The sequence below is a fragment of the Parasteatoda tepidariorum genome, chromosome 8 (genome assembly GCF_043381705.1).
Source record: "Parasteatoda tepidariorum isolate YZ-2023 chromosome 8, CAS_Ptep_4.0, whole genome shotgun sequence".
NCBI lineage: Eukaryota > Metazoa > Arthropoda > Arachnida > Araneae > Theridiidae > Parasteatoda > Parasteatoda tepidariorum.
Window position 1 is genome coordinate 4,761,821 of NC_092211.1, and position 9,919 is coordinate 4,771,739.

The 9,919-nt window shown below is 28.1% G+C and overlaps 1 protein-coding gene across 2 annotated transcripts in view; it reads right to left on the reverse strand.

Moving 5' to 3' along the window:
* Nucleotides 1–9,919, reverse strand: part of LOC107451256 (insulin-like growth factor 2 mRNA-binding protein 3) — a 68,256-nt gene that overhangs the window by 35,189 nt on the left and 23,148 nt on the right. The window lies entirely within an intron of this gene.

Here is a 9,919-nt window from a genome sequence, read left to right on the forward strand (position 1 = left end):
GCAACTGATTTATTTTAAGTGTATTATAAAAAATAAAAAAATAAAACAGAACATGACATTATCTTATTGAAGTGAAGTATGCTATTTTAAATTAATTAAAAGGCTTATTTAGTTTCTTTTATGTATATTTCACTTCCTCTTATAAGTAAAAAGAAATATGTGAGGAAAATAGGTGAAAATGAATTAAAATATAAAAGTTACAAGGATAACAAATGTAAAGTGTCAGACGTAATAAGTATTAATTATTCATTCTTGAAAGAAATATTTAATATATACAAAATTTAAATAGTTTAAACTAATAAGCTATAGGATCTTGTTTTGAATAAAATAAAAAAATTTAAAAAAAAAATAATAAATTAAAATTCTGGCTGGAATTTTATTTATTCAGAACAAGATATGCACTTTGGTGTCAGATGTAAAATATCTAATATGCCTTATGAGAATCTAAATATTAATATGAATTTATAAAAAAATTATTTCTTTTAAAAAAAAGTCATTTAATGTGACTAAAAATTTCAGATATTGCTCTTCATTTAATAGCCTGTAACTAATTGGAAAATAAATTTATGAAGTTAATATTTCTTAATCTTACCGGTTGACCTTACCAGGGTTTAGTTGACCTATCTTTGTTTAACAATATAATCTGTTACATTAAGAGTTATTAAAAATAAAAAATACTATATTTGTGGAAGTTTTGAATAGATTAACTGAGCAGGCACTGCATTAAATAATATTTATTAAGAAACGCTTTCTAATTTAAAAAGAAATTAAGACTAAATGCAATAAATTTCATAAAAATTTTATTTTCTCAGAGCTATTTTTAAAAAATACCTTACTTTATTACATGCGTCCCCTGACTTTCACAAAATACTTTTTAAGAATATATATTAACAACTTGGTGATATTTAATAATGATTTAACTAAAGAACAATGATTTTAATTGAAAAAAATTACTAACTCATTAGATTTGGAATTTAAATTAGATATTTAGAATTCCAAATTTCAATCCAAACAAATCATTTATCTTAAAATGGAATTAAAGAACCATTTTTCGGTTATTTTTTTCTTTTTGTGGGAGCACATAAAATAAGCCATATTTTTTTAAATAGGACAGCCCTCACTAAGATGAATTTACTTTGGCCCTCATGACTTCTCATTGGCGACTTAATCACCTGCGCAGCCGATATAGACAAGTACGCATTTTGCAAACGTAATTTATGGTCTGGTAACTCAAATTTGAGTTTTGATCTCATCTGCCAAATAAATAGGGATAGAAAAATTTAATTTAAAAACTTTAATTATAAAATTAAAAATGTTTTATAGATTATTTATTTTAAAAAGTCTTATTGATTATTTCGAAATAAAATAAATCTATAAAACCTCCTTATTTATATTTTGATTAGCTATTAATTTTCAAGATCGCAAATGACGACAAGTGTGATACAACCAGAATCCAGAAAATCTGAAAATATTTGGAAATGCTTCAGGCTAAAATTAATGTGTTATTTAGCCGAAACCATAGAATCATTAGGAAATAAAAAGATATTCCGCGAACGTCAGTTATACTAGTTTAAAAGCTATATTAGTTATGATCAAAAGACCTTAGAAGTCTTTTAACACAACGAATTCCAATAAGTTCAATTTTAATCTTAATTTCAAGACAGATTTCAAATTGGAATAAAATCACAATAAATTTTAACACATTAGTTCCATCTTGATAATTACAAGACCGAAATCGAAGTTTATATTAACAATAATTTTACCAATACCATACAAGGATACAAATCAAAATAGTTAAGCTCAAATATTCTCACTTAGGAATAGTTTATCACAGAAAATATTATCCATAGTTGTCAAATACATATAAGAATAGCAGAGCGTGGAAATTTATTAATGCCTGAAATTTTTACCTAGAAGCAGGTCTTTTCATTTTATTATAAAATAACGGCAACTATAAAATGATTTAATATAACTTCCAAAGCACCATTAAAAATTCAAAAATTCTAAAACTATAAAATACGTATCCTGGACGTAACCTTAGCAACCGCTATCACGATTCATGAGCGCGTGCAAAACCTCCATAATTTTAATTAGAAAAATAACGATTATAAATTGCTTTCCTTATCATCAAAAACTTTTTAATTATACCTGGAATCTTATTTTTACATTTATATAAAACAAAACGCTAAATCAAGAGTTCTCAACTAAATTGAACTCGGGAGCGTTTATTGGAATATCGGTCAGACATCAATAGTTTCAAGCGTACGCTGGTTCTCGTATATTTTTTATTTATTCAAATATAAACGTATTTATATATCTTTTCATTCAAAAAAGCATATTTAAAATAAAAAATAAATAATAAATTGAATTTTACTTAATTTTGTTAATTTACTTTATTTTGTTAAATTAGAACTAAAAAATAATCATAACATATATATTTGAAATTGATTTTCAAAAAATCCATTTTAAGGGGGTCCCTAATCATTGGGCCTAGTCTTACCTTACAAATCTTACCTTACAGTCTTACTTATCATACCTTACAGTCTTACTTATCATACCTTACAGTCGTACCTTATCATAAAGACTGGCCTATTGGGTAATCCGGCACTAAGGCGAACTTAAATATGGAATTAGCAATTTATTTTAATCGCAAGTGACTGAAAATTCGCTGGCATAGAGCCCCTAATTTTCAGTTGCAGTTTCACAAAACAGATTATGCTAATATTTAAACTTAAAAATATGCACAAATAGAAAATTTAGGAAATTCTCATGCGGCAACCTCAGGATTTAAAATAAATAAAACTTTGAATTTTACTCTTAGAAAATCGCACATTTTTTGAAGCCTAACCTTGGCTCCTGCAATTCAAGTTCTGGTCCCGCATAGCGAGTTACAAGTATGACGTCACACCCTTGACTCTCCGCCTTTCCTTTTCCTCTGATGCTTTTGACCCTGAAATCACTATCCTCATCTCATTTCTTTCGTCTTGAGAAGAGTCGCAACCTATGTGGTATTAACGTTTTTAAAGTCATACATACTTTATGATTTGTCGTCTTCTCGCAAATTTAAAAATCGCTCATCACGTTTCATATTCAAGCTAACTAAAAATCACACATCACGATACGTATTCACGCTATTTAAAAATTTCACAGTGTGATTCTTTTTCACGTTATTTAAAAATGATAGATTTAAGGCAAAGTTTTCTAAACTAACTAAGCTTGAAAATAGGCTGATAGAAGAAAATGGCACCCATTGTTTGCAAGAGAAAGATAACGAAAGATTAAAATTAGCCATTTCAAGAGGAGAATTCATTCATAAAAGTTGCTCAAATTAACGGTTTATGCTGCGAATTAAAATATAATTTAATGCCTCCGAAACACTTGCCACAAATAGCCATGATATAAAAATAAATCTTATATATCTAAGTTCCTACGTTCTAATTTGATATTTTTTTAATAGTAAATGTACTTTGAAAGAGATAGTTTATCATATTTTTATAATCCATTACTTTTCCCCTTCAATCTATTCCTGTTAGAAATGAACTGAACTAAAGATAGAATTATCTAAGTTTATAAAAGTCTCGTTTGTCAGAATAGTGGTAAGATTAAGAGGTTACATCCGTTTATCTTTAAAATATTTGATTTCGAAGTTTAATACGCATCATATCACTTATTACGCAAGTTTAATAAATATTTTTGATCGAATAATGAGTGATAATGGTAATAATATTGAATGGTGAAAGATTAACGCCGCCGTTTTACTATTGCCTGTAATAAGTTCGATGCAGTAAAGGGCGATTCGAGTAGCAATGTTCTGTCTATAAGATAGAAGAAAAAAGCTGGATGCAACAATTAAGTGAACACTGATGAAGGATCGCATTGAGTCTATAGAGATCATTTAATGGAAATTAAAACAGTAGGAAAAATTAAATGCAGAATTTAAGGAGTAATAGCAACCGATATTTATGTTACGAATACAGTCACAAATAAGCTAAATTTGGTTCCACGCACATGAGACAATTTTCTTGCATACATGAAGAAAAAAAACATAAAATTAAAAAACCGATAAGTATTGATATGTTATGGGAACTTGGAGGACCTTGTGACCCCAACAGACTTAACGTGCACCTATCACCACTCACATGGAGATTCTGCAGCCAGCTGGATTTGAACGAGAGTCCAAAGCCTTACCCCCCAGGCTATCCCAGCCCTTAATATCAGAGTTTTAATTTATAACCGTCGTTGAACCCACGTTTCGGATTTACAACAAGTAATGTTCAACTCCGTAGCCCTTCAATTTTGAACCAATTCAGAAGACCTGGATGTACCCTCAGAGGAATGATATGTTATGGGAACATGGACTTTGTGACTGACAGATTTACTGTGCATGAGTCACCATTTACTACACGGGAAGTCTTCGCCTGCTGGAATCGAACCCACGACCTCTCGCTTATGGGCCCAGTGCTTTATCCTGAAGTTTCTGATTTTAAAAAAACAGGAGAAAATCAATTTTATTAACTGTAAAAGAAACAAAAAAGATTGAAACACGAATTTAACATGGCATCAATCAAGTTGAAAATTACTGAAATGTGCATTTTGTAAAATTTATCCATAATGTAAAATTTTGTAAAAAATTTTGAAATCCATATTGTAAAATTTTTTTAAAAATTAATTCGTTCTAATCGTAGCCAAATAAAAAAGGGGACAGCTATATAACATAAATTAAATAATTCTCCGGGTTCAAATTGGAATTTGCAACAAAATTGCTATTCATTAAAATATTATAAGTTAAAAAATGAGAAAGAACATCACTTTTTCCAGCGAACGTCTAAACTTTTTGCCATTTCGGGATTACTTTTTAGATAATAAATTTTATATTTTTGATTTTGTGTTAACCTCAGTATTCATTAATTCAAGCCAAAGTTATTATGGAATAATTTTTTTCTCTTTCTGTCTCATGTTCTCAGAGTTCATCCGAATTTTTTTTTTTGTTAAAGAAAAACACAAGTGTGAAAAGTTGTAAAAAAATGTCATGTCACATGAATGAGAATTTCAGAAGAAAAAAAAAAGTGTGAATAAGCGGAATAAACGGGATTTTGCCAAGGAACGAAATTTAAATTTTAGATTATAAATTGTGTTATAAAGTCATACCTGCCAACTTTTACGCATTTGGCGTAAAATTTTATTCTCATATTTAAAGTGGTAGTAAATATATACTATATTTTCTTTTAAAAACTTAATTTTTAAATGATTTTGATCACCACTATTCTTAAAAACATTAAGCATATATATTAATAAGCGTTACTATCATGGCTGTCAGCTGATGCTTTATCAAATACAACATTTTTTTTTTTCTTCTTACAATTGAAAATTTTAATTCCATTTTACTACCTGTTGGAAAAATCATAATGGAAAGGATTAAAAGTTGGCAGGTATGAAAAGTGAATGGCTGTAGTCCGCAAATCAATGGTCCTGAAATTTGCGGAATTTCATGAATAAGAATCACAGGTTAATGTTAGGAAGGAATAATAACTACTTCTTTTGATGCAACTGTATCATAAAAATTTCTGAATACTGATCTCAACAAAATGTTATGAATTTCTTAATGCTCTGTTAATATAATTCTACTGGAAAATTGTCAAATCTCCTCTTTTTTTCGGAATAAAACTCTGGTATTAAAAGTAGTAGAAAAGTTTTGAGGGCCATCCTTGGTGGGATAAAAATAAATAATTCCTGGAGAAGGCGATATAATACAGAACTGTATAAAATCTACAGAGAGCCAGATATTGTGAAATTCATTAAAATAAATCAAATGAACTGGGCAGCTCACATTTTCAGAAGGAATGGTGACTCAAATTTAAAGAAAATCCTATTACAGAAACCCCTAACGAACAGGAAAAGAGGTAGACCCAGGCTGAGATGGCTGGATTTAGTTGAGACTGATTTCCTTACTCTAAGACTGATTTCCTTACTCTAAAGAAGAAAAACTGGTGAACAAGTGTCAAAAGTAGAGAGAAGTGGATTTGAATTCAAAGGAAGGCACTGGCCCACCCTGGGCTGTCTAGCCAGATATGATGATGACTATGATGATATGATGATGACTTTACTATTACTTATTTATGCAATGAAATTTATCCTTCCTGCACTTTAATAGAGCAAACTATTTTTTTCTTCTAATTTTACCCTTTTTAAAAGTAGTCTGCTAAAAGTATACTGTACCAAAAAAAAAGAAATTCCTAGTTTCTTTTTGCCCAATACAAGGTCTGCAATTCACTTAACATAATTTAGCATTAAATAAAATGAAATATAATTAAAACATTTCAAATAAATTTTGAATATTTTTTGTTAGAATTGTTTAATACAAAAATGAATTTTAAAAAATTTATAAAATCATAGTACAATACAAATTTGCTTACACTGATAATAGAAGAAATTCTTAACATTAACTAAAAAATATAAAAATACTTAAAGCACATTATTTCTCTTTTGATTGTAACAAAGTACAGGGTTGGGTTTTTGACATGATGCATCAAAAACTGCAGATATGTCAAAAACCTTGTTGACATGGGTGACATTTTATTAGATACTAAATCATTCAATATATACATCTATAATTATGATTTATATAATTTATCACATATAAAAAATATAGTCAAAATTATTGAAACTATTAATGGGTTTTTCTAATGGTACTCTTAATACTGATAGACCCATATTATAACTATTCTGCTTTTATTAGAGGTATATTACAGACACAGGAGTGATTGTGAGCCCCACTCAAAAATCCTGAACATTTCAAGGAAAATCATTAATAACGGATTTCAAAAAATTATAATTTAAATGAATAATTATGTATAAGTTGACTTATTTCTAATCACATTCATTATTCTACCAGAAAAAATATTTACAAATCAAAAGATATGCTAAGTATAAATTCCAGTTCTAATATTTTTAAATAAAATATATAAGAATTTTTACACATAAATATGATAGATGATTTCTTGAAACTTCTGGATGTTGGATTTCTGGATCGCAGTTAGCAAAAAAATTCTAATTTTTTTCAGAGCATCATCTCTGCATACAATAATTGTTTACCAATAATTGTCTTATATCAACATTAATTTTTTTATTGATTCTCAATGTTTATTAAGTAAAATCAAAAAAAAAAAAAATTCTTACAAAACTTTATTTTTTAATAATTTATTGTACTAAAAAATGCCATAATTTTTGATGACAAAAAAATCTTTTTTTGTTCATAGTGAATCTTAGACTGAGAATTTTCTGCACTCCTGCTTATTACATTAATATTTCCAATAAATCTTGGCTATAATATATATACAGTGAATTCGCGATAACTCGAATCTGATAGGACTGACGAAAAACTTCGACATATCGGAAGTTCGACTTACCGTTAGTTTCGGTTTTGGACTTTCAAAATATTGTCGGATTATTTAATTAATGCTTATTAATTACAAATCTTCTAAATGCTTACAATATTTAAGATCATTTTTCTGACAAGCCATTTACGATAAGACTGTTTGAAGCACTTTATGATACCCTGGTCCATCGGCTGCAACTTTGCTGTTGTGTTTGGCGGGAGAAACTGCAAGTTTACTGCTTTCAAATTAGGTAGATCACTATGCGCTGTGCATTTATCCATAAAGAGTATCACTTTTCTTTTTTTAGCGAAGAATTTCCGATCCAATTTTCTTACATAGTCTTCAAATAAAACTGATGTCATCCAAAACTTTTTGTTAGACTTGTAATCCAAAGGATACGTTTTTACATTCTTGAAACATCGGGGATTTCGGTATTTTCCGATAACAAGTAAGGGCAATTTCTCTGTCCCAGACGCATTTCCTCCAACTAGGACAGTCAAACGTTCCTTGCTCATTTTACCCCCTGAGCAGTTTTCATCCTTAAACATCATAGTCTTATTTGGAAGACATTTAAAAAATAAACCCATTTCATCAATATTGAAAACATCATTTTCACTGTATCCTTGAAGTAAATTTGGTAACGTTTCATTTAACCTCTGTTCACATACTTCAAGAGGGACAGCTTTAGCTTCTCCATGAAGAGTGCGAAAGACATTGTGTGTGTTTTGCAAAGAAAGGGGCAAGATATCAGCTCCAAGGTTTTTTTTTTCTTGCTTTAAAAGATCCAAAAAAATCGAGTTAAAGGGAGTAAAATTCGAGTAATCGAGAATAATTAACATGAAATAGAAGATAAAACGGTCGGGACCTCATAAAAAAATCGAGTTATAGTAATATTCGAGTTATCGTACTTCGAGTTATAGCGAATTGACTGTATTCCCCTATTTATTAGTAAACTAATTATAATTTACAAAAAATATAAATGTGTGACCATTTTCCAAGAAAAATAAAAACAAAACACCGGGCTAGCTCTGAAATTATTTATTTACTAGCAAAGCGCAGAAAACAGTTACAAATTACTAAAAAAAAAATTAACAAAGGGAAACTCACATAACACTAAAGGGAGATTTTCTCCAATCAGTTGCACTCTCCTCGCAACAAGATGGCAATTCAATTTTAAAGTAGTAGTTTAGTTCTGTTACAAATGTTTATATCAATAAGTTTTTCAGTCAATCAACTCAAGGGTTTAATTAAATTACTATTAATGTTCAGTACATACAATTAGAATAAATGTTTATTACGTTATAAGTTATAATAAGCCTTAGTCAATCTACAGAGAGCTTCCAAACTTCGTAATACTTCAAGGAAAAAAACTAAAATGTGAGTAAATGCAAATTCATTTTACATATAATTAAAATAAGCTGATTGTTGAGTTCTCTTTTATAAAGCTTATTGTTTTGGTACTTTTATTATTCATAATTTAACGAATTGGATAAATTGCAATTTTACACATTTTTAATCATAATTTAATATTTTCTACACCAAAATATGGGTTTTTGACAATTATCAAAACAAAACATAGCTTTATGTCAAAATGATTCAAGAACATAATTGATCGACCAATTGTAATTTAATATGCATATTTATATATCAATACTTATTTATAAAGCTAATAATTATCCTTACACCAAAAATGTTGGGGTTTTGATAATTGTCAAAAACTGAGACGAAAAGGGATTTTTCGCACTACAGATAACACAATGGTAAAAACTGGATAAAGCGGTCAAGCACAAACTTGCAAACTCTGACCAAGCAAATGCATCTTTAACAAGATTTTTTAAAAAAATTTTGACCTTTTTTATTTAAAAAAATTAAGTTTAGACCTTTATTTTAACTTGTTTAATATTAACACATTATTTAACCTATCTTACAGATATACCAGAAAATGGATTAGGTAACAATGTAATCTGTTGCATTTAAGTATTTTTAGAAGTCTGCTCAGATCAATTCATTTTTAGATATTTTTGGAGAAAAGCTATGTCTAATAATTTAAAAATTATATATTTAGGTTAATTAAATTCCTATTAGCATTTTAACTTGATAGTGGAAAATTTTAATGAGAATATTTAATTTTTTATTTAGTCCAATTCAAATTAACACTATTTACATAAATAATAAAAAAAATTAACTTTTAAAAATATTAAAAAAAAAAAGAACAGGCTAGGCTAGATATTTTTCTTTGGTTTAAACCACATTGATGGCACACAACCAACCAACCCTGAAAGATTCGTTTAAGAAAATGAGAAAAATTGGAACTATCAAATTTAGAGATTTAAACATGCATTATTAAAATAGGTTGGTTCAAAATGCATATTTTTGGATTCATCAAATCTATTTTTTAAAAATCCACAAATTGTATTTCTAAGAAAATAGGATGCTCTGAACATCAAGGGCAGAAAAAAAAAAAAAAAAAAAAAAAAAAAAAAAAAAAAAAAAAAAAAAAAAAAAAAAAAAAAAAAAAAAAAAAAAAAAAAAAAAAAAAAAAA